The following is a 13,517-nucleotide window of genomic DNA, read 5'->3' as shown; positions in this document are numbered from 1 at the left end:
GCATTTTTTGCATAGATTTCAAATAAACTTCTTTCATGTTCCCATTATGGGGTACTGTTTGTAGAATGTTGAGGAAAACTGGATTTTTGTCTTACTGTAAAATCCTTTTCTCTGAGGTTCACTGACAGACACAGCTCCATGTCTTCTAGACCCTTGGGGTTATGCTGCTCTCTTTTCAGGAGTAGGACTAGGCAGAAACATTTTGGGCTACACCCTGAGGCAGTCCCAGTGGATATACCATCACTTCCTGCTATAGGACTTCAGTTTGTAACAAGCAGTGTCAGAAGAATACATAACTCAACCCAACAGAGGGTCGGGTGCTGTGTCCATCAAAGAACCTCAGAGAAAAGAATTTTACAGTAAGACAAAAATCCAGTTTTCTCTGTCGTTCACTGGCGGACACAGCTCCATGTCTTCTAGACCCTTGGAATGGAAAGCAGTATCAACATGAGGTGTGGGAAAAACACAGCAATACATATGATTCCCAACAAGGCTAAACATAGCCAACCAGATAAAACAGGAGCTCAACAAGGAACAACTGGAGCTCACCACCAGGAACAAAATACACCCTCAAGAGGCGAAAGCCTCTGCAACCGCAGCCTGCAAAACTTCGCAGGCCAAAAGCAGCATCCGAAGATGCAAGTACATCCACCTTATAAAACTTTGTGAATGTGTGTACAGGCGACCACGTAGCCGTCTTGCACATCTAAACCACTGACGAATGATGACAGAAGGCCCAGGAGGCACTAAGCGCTCTCGTAGAATGCGCCTTGACAAGGAAAGAAGGAACTTAACCTTTAGAAGAAGAGGCCTGCACCACCGGCTACCTGATCCATCTGGAAATAGTCACAGGAGATGCAGCCTGCGCCTGCCCCTTACAAGGTCTATCCGTAAGAACAAACAAAGAATCGGATTTCCGAATCGACCGCCAGGTACATCCGAATTGCCCTGACTACATCGAAGGAATGTAGAGCAATTTCTTTAGGATGTTTTGGCTTAGGACAAAAGGACAGCAACACAATATCTTCATTCAAATGAAACCCCGGGACAACCTTAGGAAGGAACGCCTGGCAGGGTCGTAAACACCTCTTTGTCCCTGTGAACCACCAGGTAAGGTGACCGACAGGACAACACAACCAACTTCAACACCCTATGCACAGAAGTAATAACAACCATAACAACCAGCTTCTGCGACAGAGTAAGCAAAGGAAGTTCACAAATGTTTTCAAAAGGAGGCTTTTGAAGTACCGACAGTACCAAATTGAGATCCCACAGAGGTACCAGGGATCACACCGGAGGAGCCAGATGGCGAACTCTCTGCACAAAAGTGTGAACCAAGGACTTTGGAAAAATATGGCCAAAGTAGAAATCTGGCCCTTGATGGTGTCCAGAGCCAAACGTTGATCTGCACCTAGTTGTAGAAACTCCAACAGGCGAGACACAGAAAAGGAACGGGGAAAACCCCCGAGACTCACACCAAGTAATGTACACCTTCACAAACTCGATGATGAACCTTCCTGGAAGTAGATTTCCTAGCTTTCAACAGCGTAGGAATCACCGACTCCGACAGCCCTCTGTCTTCCAGCACTTAGCTTTTAATAGCCAGGCTGTGAAAGCCAGTGACTGTAAAGTAGGATGGAAGATTGGTCCCTGAGACAGATCTTCCCTGAGAGGAAGTTTCCAAGGGACGTCTGCTACCAGCCTTACCAGGCCTGCGTACCAAGACCGGCGAGGCAAGTCTGGTGCCACCAAAAGGACTGGAATCCCTTCTACCTCAATTATGCGTAGCAGTCTCGACAGAAGTTGTATTGGAGGAAAAACGTAAATCAGACGATACTGACCTCAAGGGGCCACCAGGGTGTCTGCGGCGTCGGCCAGAGGATCCCGAAACCTTGACACGGACCTCTGCACCTTCCTGTTGAGACGGGAGGCTAACAGGTCCTCATCGGGTGTCACCCACCGAGGGCACAGCTGATTAAACACTTCCAGAGACCCTTCTCCCGGATCCAATGTCTCCCGACTGAGATAGTCCACTTGCCAATTCTCTACCCCCCCCCCCCCCCCGGAATGTGCACAGCAGAGAGGACCGGAACATATAGTTCCGCCCACCTAAGGATGCCGGCTACTTCCTGGAGTGAAGAGTGCCCTCTTGATGATTGACATATGCCACAGCTGTAGCATTGTCCGATTGTATCTTCACAGGGCATCCCTGCAGACGATGCTTCCACTGGCACAGACAAAGTCTGCTCGTCCGAATCTCCAGTATGTTGATCGTCAGATAACAGGTAATCACTGTGCAATACAGGGGAAGAAAGGATTTTCCCAGGCAAAGCCCTTGTCCCTGCCCTTGTGTTTGTGCTCCAAGATGCATCTCTGCTAGCAGTCTTCTGTTCTCCATGTTCCTTTATGTATGACCTGGCTTGGCTGATGACTCTCCTGAGTCTCGACCCGGCATCGGCAGACGACCCAGCATCGGCAGATGACCCAGCATTGGCAGAGGACCCGGTATCGGCAGACTACTCGCTTCTGGACTCGACCCCGGCTTGGATGACTGCCCGCTTTCTGAACTTGACCCCGGATTTTTCCTGCTCCCGCTTCCTCACTCTTGCTGTGCATTTATTGTTGTTTTCTCCAATAAACTGCTTTATTTTACTTGCGGTCCTCCAGCATGAACCGATGTAGGTATATGTCGGTTGCGAGCCTGCAGCTAGGGGGCGAACGCGCACCGCCAGTGGTGCGCTCCCGCCCCCACTCATCAGCACTGACTCCAATGCACAGTTCAATGCACGCTCCAATGAACTTGACCCCGGCTTGTTCCTGCTCCCGCTTCCTCACACTTGCTGTGCATTTATTGTTGTTTTCTCCAATAAACTGCTTTATTTTACCTGCGGTCTGGTTTCCTGGCACCCAGATAGTACACAAGGGCCATGAATCCTGATGATGCAGGTGCTCCTATGCTCTCTATGCTGGTTACTAGGCTCAATCAACAAGATCACTTTTTGGGGTCAATTCGCTCAGGCGTTGCAGACGTTGTTTGCACCCACAGCGCACCTCGCTCCTGGTGCTGCTAGGCCGGTGGTTATTCCTGTTGTTGCACCTGCTGCTGCTCCTGTTGCCACTGCTGCTCCTGCAGTTGCAGCTGGAGTCGCTATTACCAGAGGGATGACTGGTTTAGCCCCCCTCCTGCAACACTATGGGGGTGAACCGAGTCAGTGTCTTGACTTCCTAAACCAAGTGGGGATTTATTATGAGATGGTTACTCAGGCGTTTCCTTCTGACAGGTCTAAGGTGGGCTTCCTAATCTCGTTGCTCTCAGACAAGGCCTTGGCCTGGGCGAATCCCTTACAGGAGAACGATTATCCTGTGATACTCGATTACCCGAGTTTTGTTGCCTCCTTTTATAGGGTATTTGATGTGCCTGCTCGCTCTGCCTCTGCTGCTAAGCTGCTCTTGTCCATTCAACAGGGTACAGGAACTGCTGCCGAGTATGCCATCGAATTTCGTACCCTGACAGCAAAGATGGGTTGGAATAATGAGACTCTGGTGGCAGTCTTCTCTCATGGTCTCTCCGATGCATTGAAGGATGAGATTGCGGCCAAGGATCTCCCTGACGAGCTTGAGGCTCTCATTTCCTTCCTGATTTTGATCGATACCAGGCTCAGGGAGAGACCATCATTTAAGGAGCACCTGCAGAGGCCTCCTACCAGATTGGCTTTTAAGTTTTCTTTCCCACCCATTTCTCCCTCACCTCTTACACCTCCTGGGAATGGTGCATCTGGCAGTGAACCCATGCAGCTGAGGTTCACTCACCTTTCTGAGGCTGAGCGGGCCATTAGGAGGAGGGAGGGCCAGTGCCTGTATTGCAGTCTTGGTGGGCATTTCCTGAAATCTTGTCCGACCCGTCCGGGAAACGCTCGCACCTAAGGTCCTGTCAGGGGCAGATCTTAGTTGGAATTTCCTCGTTCCCGGTTTCCCTTAAAGATGAACTGCTAATCACAGTTGTCCTCTCCTTGGCAGCGGGTTCGGTGGTTACCCAGGTGAGTCATCAATGTTTCCCTCAGAATAAATAAATAGACAGAATAAAACCTGACCCTGACCATTTCTTCATTGTGCGTCTATTAAGTGTCAAAATGAGTCTCACCCCCCGAGATAAAAGACCTTTGTAAACCATTGCACTCGGCTACCCAGGAATACAGGCACACAGGTTGCAACTACTAGATAAACCTGTACAGCCAGATGCTGGACTACAGAAACATGGAGAAGGAGACATTGCCCTCTTCACAGTAATTTTGCATTCACTTTACTGTTTTGCTGGACTTTGTGTCGCACTATCCCCTCCATCCAGCAGGGGGAGAACTATAGCCAGAAAAGCCTGTAGACTTCTATGCTGGAAGCTGAGGGTCATGGGAGTTCAGGGCAGCAGTCTTAGAATGGAATGCATTGACCTTTAAACTATAATTCCCAGAGCACCCTGAAGCAGAGGGAGAGTTGTAATATAATTGTTTTCTCGGACTGCTCAGAGAATTTCTTCCTCTTGGTGCTGTGGGAGTCTGTGTGAGCAAATCTGCCTGTGAGCCCACATATTGGCAGGATGCCAATCCAGCGAATACTGGAGCCTTAGACCTGAGGGATCTCATCAATACAGTTTCTGCTGCGGGGGATCGGAGCATCCTCTCACCTTTTTCCCCTCACTCCAGATCACTGAAACCATCTGTGTAATGACAAGAGGCCCCCTTTCTGCAGTGAAAAACTTTACAGTCACATCACAAGAGCTGGTGAGGGGGTGGACTGCCCATCGTTCACATACAGACCAGCACGGACTGAGTTACTGGAAGCAGGACACTTCTTCCCTTTCACTTCTACTGCATCTATTTCACACCTAGACTGCAACTATACTGCATCTTTTCATACCTAGACTGCATGCTGGTTTATCAAGACTATTGTTAAATGCACCAACGCTTCTCAAAGAGCCCCAACCATAGCCGGCAGAAGAACATCACAAAGGACTGCCCTTTAACTAACCATTTTACTAGCCCCTACTTATTACTCATTTAATGGGTACAGCTGTCTAGTAAGCCTAGGTCTAGCATAGTCACCAGTAAGGTTCCTTAGCAGTATAGTCTCCTGAACGCAGTTAATTAAGCTACATTACTGTCCATTGCTGCTCTTCTGTGACTTTGTTACTGTTTACGCTGATCTAGTGCTTGCTACTAACTTCCTTTTATGTTAAATTGTGTCATTACTATTGCCAATCCATTTTGATGCTTTCTTTCATCACTATACATATTGTGTAATAGTATGTTAAGACTTGACTTTGCTAACTTGTTCAGTGCCTGTTTCTTGATAAAATATCTGGGTATCAGGTATTGCCTTCAGTGACTTTCTGTGATATTGCATGCTTTGTGTATTCAACCTAGTGTGTCAGAGGGGCTGAAGTTTTTGAGGAGGTCAAGGCAAGGAACAAAGAACCCATACTAACCAGCGGCTCCTGGGGGGGGGGGGGGGTAGCGCTACACTTCCCTCTGCTGACGGAGACTATTTGTGACTAATTTGGTTGCCACAAAAATGCACTAATTGCTGGGCACAATTACCCGCTTCCGGACCGCCCGCCGCAGTCACACTGCGGCAGGGCAGCCCTCCAGCGTGAACCGATGTAGGTATATGTCGGTTGCGAGCCTGCAACTAGGGAGCGAGCGTGCGCCGCCAGCGGTGCGCTTCCACCCCCACTCATCAGCACTGACTCCGATGCACGGGGCAGGCGGCTCCGATTGCCGCCTGACACCCGCGATTGCTCCCGCTGAGAGAGAAGAACGGTCAGCTATTGTAAACACAGCTGACCGTTCTTCTCTCTGCAATGATCAGAGAGCGCCTGTGATCCTTCTATATAGGAACAATGGTCTCTGTGATCATTTCACAAGCCACGCCCCCCCACAGTTAAACACGCCCCTAGGTACACATTTAACCCCTTGATCACCCACTGTGTTAACCCCTTCCCTGCCAGTGTCATTATTACAGTAACAGTGCATATCTTTAGCACTGATTACTGTAGTAATGTCACTGGTACCCCCAAAAGTGTAAAAAATGTCAGTCAGGGGTCCGATCTGTCTGCCGCAATGTCGCCGTCCTGCTGAAAATCGCAGATCGCCGCCATTACTAGTAAAAAAAAAAAAAAAAAAAACAATAAAAATGACATAAATCTTTCCTGTAGTTAGTAGATGCGATAACTTTTGCGCAAACCAATCAAAATACGCTTATTGCAATTTTTTTTACCAAAAATATGTAGCAGAATACAAATTGGCCTAAAATGTTTAAAAATTTAGATTTTTAAATTTTGGGGGGGGGGGGGGGGGGAATGTTCTATAGCAGAATGTGAAAAATATTGTTTTTTTTTTTTTTCAGAATTGTCGCTCTTTTTTTGTTTACAGCCCAAAAAATAAAAACCGCACAGTTGATCAAATACCACCAAAAGAAAGCTCTATTTGTGTGAAAAAAAGGGCATTCATTTTATTTGGGTACAGCGATCTGCCGTTAAAATAATGCAGTGCCGAATCGCAAAATATGGCCTGGTCATTAAGGGGGCAAATCTTTCCGGTCCAGAAGTGGTTAAAGTCCTCCCATTTATTAAAAATCTCATCCTACTGCTCACCTGTTCTTCCTGGGTGACCTAGACCATCATAGTGGATGTCAGCAGTGAGAGCACTGGGAGATGAGCGAAAACCCATTCACTGATCTCTCTTATGAAGAATGATGCTGGAAGTGCTCAGCTCTGAGCACTTCTGGGTTCAGCAATGTTATTTCCTGGCTTTCCTGGCCAGGAAAGAAGCTGAAAGTTGGTCAGCTGCAACAGAGTGCAGAGGGCTTTTAGGGATCTTTTGGACTCCTGATGTTTCTCTAAAGAGAACCTAACACTCTATATATGGTATAAAATCAGCCTCGTGATAGCAACAAAGTTCATTAAAAAAAAAAAAGAAAATGTTTAAAAAAATAAAATAAATTTAAAAAAATTCCAAACAAAGCTCTCTGTTCCCACGTACACTATATTACCAAAAGTATTGGGACGCCTGCCTTTATACACACATGAACTTTAATAGCATCCCAGTCCATAGAGTTCAATATTGAGTTGGCCCACCCATTGCAGCTATAACAGCTTCAATTCTCCTGGGAAGGCTGTCCACAAGGTTTAGGAGTGTGTCTATGGGAATGTTTGACTATTCTTCCAGAAGCGCATTTATGAGGTCAGACACTGATGTGGGACAAGAAGACACACTCCTAAACCTTGTGGACAGCCTTCCCAGAAGAGTTGAAGCTGTTATAGCTGCAAAAGGTGGGCCAACTCAATATTGAACCCTACAGATTAAGACTGGAATGCCATTAAAGTTCATGTTCGTTTAAAGGCAGGCGTCCTAATACTTTGATTTCCAATCGTTTTTATTGATTTTAGAAAGATAACATTACATTACAAAACATTGTGATAAACAATATTAAGGTATACAACAACAATAACGAAAACTAGTCATGACTCATGAGAGGCGTATATGACAAAATCACAGGAACTCAAGTAGCAAGTAAAAAGGGGTCTACCCCACCTGGTCTGTTAGGAACGCTTCCTGAGCACACTGATGTCCTGTCATGAGTCTGCAACCTAAAGGGTTAACCTAGAGCAGACTAATTGCAATAAATAGGTATATATCATAGGTAAAAAGGCGCTGGTAATCTTAATATATCACGTGTTATAAAAATTAATAGGTGATTTAAAGTGTAATATATGTAATTAAAAATTGCTACAAATATATATATGATCTACTATTGGTGCAATTAGCAAAGAAAAGTGCATACCAGTGCAATTTCAATTCAGAAGTGTTTGTGCTTCTCAAAGTAAATTAATCCACAAAGGTGTGGATCAGTGAACCAATAAATAGATATATAAAGAATTCCATACAAAAATCACATAAGAATATATAAAAATATAAATATATAAATGTGCTCCAAGTAGTGTTTAAAAGTCCAGGCAATAGCATGCAATCAAAATTGTGCTTGGTGGATTCTTATTAATCCCTTCACAGTGCTCCAGGTGCTGGGATGTGACAACCGTCAATTAAGAAGTGCTTGTGCTTCTCAAAGTAAATTAATCCACAAAGGTGTGGATCAGTGAACCAATAAATAAATATATAAAGAATTCCATACAAAAATCACATAAGGATATATAAAAAAATCACATAAGAATATATAAAAAAATATAAATATATAAATGTGCCCCAAGTAGTGTTTAAAAGTCCAAGCAATAGCATGCAATCAAAATTGTGCTTGGTGAATTCTTATTAATCCATTCACAGTGCTCCAGGTGCTGGGATGTGACAACCGTGGCCTCTTACCAGCTAGCAGCAGGTCACAAGGACCCCCAACGCCTGTGATCCCTTTATTGGGTGGATCAGACCTCTCCTCGATTGCTTGGATCTCTGGCTCCTATATTACTCGAGTTGGACCATGTAGTCCCCCCACACACATAAAGATATAGAAGAACAAATAGCCTCCAATAGTGAAATACTGTTTTATTCTCCAAAAAACATACACTATAAGGTGACAATTAGCCTCTTACTATTTGTTGTGCCCTCCTGGCACTGGGCAATTCGGCAGTACAAAATCGTTTTTTTGGGTCTTAGGAAGATATTCTCCGGGGATCTGCAGCACCCTGTATCTCCTTTCCCCCTTTCTTTGTATTGCAGCGGTGGATGTGTATCCCAGCCTCTGTTCCGAATGCTCTGTGTGTTACTTCCGGGTTAGCATTGACCACAATGCATTTCGCTTAACGAAATAAATATAAATATATTTATTTATTGGTTCACTGATCCACACCTTTGTGGATTAATTTACTTTGAGAAGCACAAGCACTTCTTAATTGACGGTTGTCACATCCCAGCACCTGGAGCACTGTGAAGGGATTAATAAGAATCCACCAAGCACAATTTTGATTGCATGCTATTGCCTGGACTTTTAAACACTACTTGGAGCACATTTATATATTTATATTTTTATATATTCTTATGTGATTTTTGTATGGAATTCTTTATATATCTATTTATTGGTTCACTGATCCACACCTTTGTGGATTAATTTACTTTGAGAAGCACAAACACTTCTGAATTGAAATTGCACTGGTATGCACTTTTCTTTGCTAATTGCACCAATAGTAGATCATATATATATTTGTAGCAATTTTTAATTACATATATTACACTTTAAATCACCTATTAATTTTTATAACACGTGATATATTAAGATTACCAGCGCCTTTTTACCTATGATATATACCTATTTATTGTTTTATTACAATTAAAAGGGCAGCAGGTTCAACAATCTTTTATTTAAAGGGCCAGGCGCCTTCTCTTTTCTTTTTATAGACTAATTGCAATAATTGGCAAATAGGCTGCCTAATTTAAACAGCTCAGCAGCACTGCACTTTGCTGTGTTGTCTTCAGCTCTCCTGTGTTCTGAACCTTCTTCTTGTCTGATACCTGTTGACCTTTGGCTCGTCCCTGACTTCGCTTGTTTGCTGCCTGTCCTGATCCCGGCTCGTTTTGACTACTCTTCTGGATTCTCCTTGTCGGCTCATCCACCTTCGGACCTTGACCGGTTACCCCCTGGTGGGGCGACCCTGGGGACCGCGACCTGGTATCCACCTGCAGCCAAATCCATCCTCACCATCAGATGCTCTGGTGAAGACCGGTGGATGCTTAGACCCCGCACCTCAGGTTAGCCTGTGCTACTCACCTCGGGTTTCCAACCAAGCTCCGCCCACCGGCAACGGTAAGCCTTCTCTGCACGACAGGCTTCCACCTGCCTCATAACATGGTCTCTCAAAATGGCCAAGGGAGTCCACCTTCCCAGCTAACTTCATAGGTACTTTTGGTAATATAGTGTACATGAACTCTAGGGATGCACTTGAGTACAAAATCAAGTCTTTTAGTCATGAAGGTTCAGCATCAAATCTGGGCTTTTCCTAGGGTGGTCTTTATGCAAAATACAATCTGCCTAGATACGCCCACTCCTCCAGACTGACCTCCACCTATGAAGGGCATGTTGATATTTGTATAACTCCTCCCAAGGCCAACCAACTGCTTGCATTAGGGCTTAGGACTCTTGAGAGGAGTACTGAGGCACGGTGCTGTGATGTTTTTAGGAAGCACCCTGCCAGCCCACCCACCAGCCATGACTTGCCTGCAGTGCATAGAGAAGCACAGAGACCCAGTAATGATTGTCACTGGTTTTCAATAGGGATCGACCGATTATTGGCAATGCTTTTCGGCCTTTTGGCTAAGATCAAGTGTAGTATCTGTTCTTATCAGTTGGTATGGACCTTGATGGTTAGTATCGGCAGGGGCTGAAATGAACCAGGGCTCCTCAGAAGAATCTGGGGGACTGGGAAGTAGGCACTGTTGGAGAAAGCCGGATAGATCCACTGCCTCCTGATTTGAATGGGATCCGCCCCTGCCAGTTTGAAGGGAGCGAGAAAGCCGGTATGTCCTGGGGCCGGTTAGTACTGCTCCTGGATGTAATTGGTATGGAATGGTGATGGCGGTGGAAGGGCCTTCCTCCTGGGTCGAGTTGCTCCCCAGCGAGGGTGGGTTCTCCCTAAGCTGTCTAAGTTCCAATACCTCCTGGTAGGGATGGGCTACACCAGGTCTGGCCGGAGGCCGGGACCAAAAAAAGCCTGTGGTATACGTGCCCCTGGGGTGGCAGCCCAGGGGTGCCTCAATTCTCACTGGTGAGGGGAAGCTCGCCTTGAGTTTTTCGGCACCTTGGTCACTGCACCATACACACTTTTTTCACACCTGCCTCTTGGGCCAGGCCTTTTGGCTCGGACCAGAGGAATTTTTTATTCCTGGCCGGAAGGCCTGCCATGGTATTTCACTATGGCACTATGCACTTCCCCACTTCCCTTTCCCCACCTTTTTGTTTGTGTGTTGTTTTCTTTGTTGTAGTGTCACTTCACTTTCACCTTTTTCTTCCACATGACAAGTAGGGTGTGGGTCCTCGGGCCTGCCTTGAAAGTTTTGGGAGGGGACGGATATGGCCTTCTGGCTTAGTTCGCCCTCTCTCATGGGGTCTCCCTTCGGGGGAGCCCCACCTAGTACTTGGGGTGGGCTGTTTTGGCAGTCCTCCCAGAGAACGGGGTTTGTCTGGTTTCGGCCGGGCAGACTATGGAAGTACCTTAGTCCCCGTCAGGAGTCTTGCGCCCCGGGGGATCAAGGACAGGGTCCATCCTCTTCGGAGGAAAGACCATTTCGCACACCCTGTGCACTTTTTGTGTTCTTCACGTTTGCGTGTGTGCACTTTTTTATGCACTGGGTGATAGTCTTGGGTGTGTTCACACATCACGGGCTTTAAAAAATAAAATAAAAAATATCGAGGGCCGATATGCACTTTCCCCGAAGAGGTTACCGATATTTCGGGAAAGTGCATGTACCGGAGTGATGCCTGCAGCTAGAGCCATCACCCCGGTACCGGCGTCCATAGCCGACAGTCAGCTGTCTTGTAAATATTGATAGACCGATATCGTTTTTTTAACGCCGATCCCAGAATTTTGGTCATTGGATATCGGTATCGGCCGATATTAGCCGATATTTTCGGACATTAAAAAAAAAAATTATTTTTATTTTTTTTTATATCTTCAGGTACTGTGGTGGAGGGATCTGGGGGTCTAAAAGACCCCAAACCCCTCCTCTGCACTTAAAAACATTCAAAACCCCAAGTTTGGCTGTTTTGAATGCTGTAAGTTTTTTGAATTCGGCGCCGCCAGTACCCGGAACTGATGTCATCTCATGACATCACTTCCGGGTACTAGGCACCGAATTTTAGAAAATGGAGACCCGGTCAGAGCCGAATGCGGCTTTGATCATGTTTTCTCTTTGGCAGCCCTGCAGGTAAGATGTCAGGGTCTCCCAGTGGGACGGGAGACCCAGGCGAGCTGCGGAAGGCGGAGGGAGGGGGGGGGGAGAACGTCCCCTCCCACTCCTTGGAATGACAGCAAAGCGGCTTCTCAGCCACATTGGTTGTCATTACAAGACAGCCGACCGTCGGCTATGGACGCCGGTACCAGGGTGATGCCTCTAGCTGCAGGCATCACTTCGGTATATGCACTTTCCCGAAATATCGGCAATATCGGTAAATCCAAAGACCGATTCCGATATATCAGAGAAAGTGCATATCGGCCACCGATATATCGGTGTTGCCGATAATCGGTCGATCACTACTTGTGATGATAAACAATGCGGGTGAGAAGCCGCTCGGCTGTCATTACAAGGAGCAGGAGGGGACGTCTCCCCACTCCCGCCGCCTTCCGCGACTCGCCGGGTCTCCCGTCTCACCGGGAGACCCGGGCATCCTACCTGCACGCCCCCTGAACAGAAGACCCGATCAAAGCCGCATTCGGCTCTGATAGGGTCTCCATGTAAAAAACCCGGAAGTGATGTCATGACATCACTTCCAGGTACTCGGCGGCAAATTTAAAAAAATGTGAGCATTCAAAACAGCCGAACTTGGCGTTTTGAATGCTTTTAAGTGCAGAGGAGGAGTTTGGGGTCTTTTAGACCCCCAGATCCCTCCACCAGAGTACCTGTGAAAAATAAAAAATAAAAAAATGTTTTAAATGTCCGAAAATATCGGCCAATATCGGCCGATACCAATATCCGATGACCAAAATATCGGTATCGGCACTAAAAAAATTATATCGGTCGATCTCTAGTTTTCAAATATGTAATAAAAAGGAAAGGTTTTATTTTAAAAATGCTCTTAGCATGTTAATGAGGAGGGAAAGGAGGAACCAGGGAAGGCAAACTATAATCAGATTAAACTTCAGGTTTACGCTGAGCCGCTGCACGGCATGAACTTCACATCTACTGATTGCATTGCGATAATAAATGATATTTCTGGCTCTATGGGAGATGTTCCTTATCCCGTGCCGAGCTCAGAGAAAAGCTCCCAGATATTTGTGGAGTCATACACACAAAGCTGACTGCAGCTCCATCTGTTCAGTGTCAGGAGATGCCAGTACCAGGACCCGGCTCTGTTTGGGTATTCCGCACTTTGCTCTGTAAAAAGAATCAAAAAAAAAGAAAAGAAAATGAAGCCTTCTAGGAAATACAGGGTCGCTACAGGGTCGTGCAGAGTGGAATCCATCCATAACATGCTCAGCAGAGAGAGTCTGGGTTCCTCTATAATTACTGAAAGAAAGCAAATGATTATTAACAGGCCTAGCATTACCGCTTTCTATGCCTGTAATTAAAAAAAAAAAAAAAAAAAAAAAAGGAAGTGATTTGGCAATGTCTTATTTCAAGCTCCTTTAGTTCTCCTAAAGGGAAGCTCCACCCTAAACTCTTCTGGACCGGGCCTTTTTCTCACACTTGCTGTTTACAAGTTAAAATCAGTTTTTTTTTTTTGCTAGAAAATTACTTAGAACCCCCAAACATTATATATACAGTGCATTGCAAAAGTATTCGGCCCCCTTGAACTTTTTGACC

This window comes from Pelophylax lessonae, assembly GCF_965119305.1.
Source record: "Pelophylax lessonae genome assembly, chromosome: 13".
In the NCBI taxonomy this organism is placed as follows: Eukaryota; Metazoa; Chordata; class Amphibia; order Anura; family Ranidae; genus Pelophylax; species Pelophylax lessonae.
The sequence above is the reverse complement of the archived record's forward strand: the minus strand, read 5'-3'. Positions refer to the sequence as shown.